Below are 2,113 nucleotides of genomic sequence, written 5' to 3'. Positions count from 1 at the left end.
GCAGAGGCTGCGGCTGGTTTCTGGCGTTCTTGTGTGGGCCAGCGTCCTGCTGTCCTGGGTGCCCTGGCCACGGGTCACTGTGCATCTGGTCTCTCCTGAACAAGGAAGTGACTTCTGGAGGGCAGAGACGGGGACACGGTGGGAGCAGAGGAGGGGCTGGGGGCCGTTCCAGTGATTCTGGGCAGCCCTCTTGGGCGAGTCTCTGCTTCTGGGCTGGGAGTCTTTTCTGTGGCCACAGCCTGGTCAGTGTCACTTCCACACAAAGAAGCAAGTGGGCCCCAAGATTTAAAGGTAGGATCGCTGTGAACTTAAGCTGTTATCAGCTACCAGAGGGCATTTTTTTCCGCAGGGAATATCCAATCTCACACAGTGACCGGTGAGTCTTGCTTTTCCATGTGTAAATGTGCCGGGCGACCTGTCCGTGACCCCTCATCTGGGCTGCACCTTCTGGTCACCTTTCTCATGGGCACCAGAAGCTAAGTCGCCTCCCTGTGCAGAGACTGAAACAAGCAGGGTGGGTATGGCTCCAGCACAAGGGGTTTATGTTGTAAATACAGTAGCTGTAGTTTGATCATATAATTTAAATTATTCAGATTTGTAAGGTTTTTGGCAAGGTTTGGCATCAGGCTTTTATTGGGCAGATTGAGATATCATGGAATCATACCTGATATTGGTGTTTGGAAGGCAAACCTGTGCAAAGATGCCTGATTTGAGAGACCTATAAACGAATATCCAAGAAGAGAGATTCTGTGCATAGAAGAATATTTGAAAATAACTAGAGGCAGCAAATATGAGATAACTATGCCTCCAGGACCCTGAGTTTAATCCTGGTAAAATACGTACAATATAGAATTTACCATCTTAACAATTTTTAGGTGCACAGTTTAGAGCCATTAAGAGCATTTTCATTGTTGTGCAACCTTCCCCCCATCTCTCTCCAGGACTCTTTCATCTTCCCAAAGAGAAACACTGTCCCATGAAAGTGGATCATACAGAATTTGTCGCTTGGTGTCTGTCTTATTTCACTGAGTATGATGTCCTCCAGGTTTTTCTGTGTTGTAGCCGGCATCTGAGTCTCCGTCCTTTTTAAGGAGAGTAATATTCTATTATGTGGACGGGCCTCATTTTCTTTGTCTATCATCCACTGATGGGCCCTGGGCAGCTCCCTGCTCTTGGTCGTTGTGAGTGATGGGCTACGAGCACAGGTAGATTGTGACCTTCCATGAACTGGGCTTTCTTGAGCCCCAGAGGGGGAGGATCCAGTGCTTCCGTGTTGTGGGGGCTGTTTGACAAGGCACAACGTACCCAATTTTATAAACTGGGCCTGCGCACTTTTCAAGGGCCTAAGAAACAATATGAGAAAAAAAATTTCCCCCTGGTTTAAAATACAAAAAGAACACTGTAGGTTTTCCCCCGTGGTCCAGTGGTTAGGATCTTGCCTTTCAATGTAGGGGGCATGGGTTTGATCCCTGGTTGGGGAACTAAGATCCCACATGCCATGCCAAGCAGTACATAAAGAATGTTTCAGTCCAGTTCAGTTGCTCAGTCATGTCCAACTCTTTGCGACCCCATGGACTGAAGCACGCCAGGCCTCCCTGTCCATCACCAACTCCCAGAGCTTACTCAAACTCATGTCCATTGAGTCGGTGATGCCATCCAACCATCTCATCCTCTGTCGTCCCCTTCTCCCCCCGCCTTCAATCTTTCCCAGCATCAGGGTCTTTTCCAGTGAGTTAGTTCTTCGCATCAGGTGGCCAAAGTATGAATATTCAGGACTGATTTCCTTTAGGATTGACTGGTTGGATCTCCTTGCAGTCAAAGGGATTCCCAAGAGTCTCCTCCAACACCACAGTTCAAAAGCATCAATTCTTCTGCCCTCAGCTTTCTTTATAGTCCAACTCTCACATCCAGACATGACTACTGGAAAAACCATAGCTTTGACTAGATGGACCTTTGTTGGCAAAATAATGTTGCTGCTTTTTAATATGCTGTCTAGGTTGGTCATAACTTGTCTTCCAAAGAGTAAGCGTATTTTAATTTCATGGCTGCAGTCACCATCTGCAGTGATTTTGGAGCCCCCCAAAATAAAGTCTGTCACTGTTTCCATTGTTTC

General features: G+C 47.2%; 1 protein-coding gene across 1 annotated transcript in view; it reads left to right on the top strand.

Moving 5' to 3' along the window:
* LRCOL1 (leucine rich colipase-like 1) overlaps positions 1 to 2,113 on the top strand; it is a 10,992-nt gene that overhangs the window by 345 nt on the left and 8,534 nt on the right. Inside the window, exon 2 of the mRNA XM_010852451.1 lies at positions 350 to 376. The gene's annotated coding sequence lies outside the window, so the exon portion shown is untranslated. The remainder of the gene's footprint in view (positions 1 to 349; positions 377 to 2,113) is intronic.

Source organism: Bison bison, unplaced genomic scaffold (assembly GCF_000754665.1).
Source record: "Bison bison bison isolate TAMUID 2011002044 unplaced genomic scaffold, Bison_UMD1.0 scf7180017864312, whole genome shotgun sequence".
NCBI classification, from domain to species: Eukaryota; Metazoa; Chordata; class Mammalia; order Artiodactyla; family Bovidae; genus Bison; species Bison bison.
Note: the sequence above shows the minus strand (reverse complement) of the source record. Positions and strands in the feature narration are given on the sequence as shown.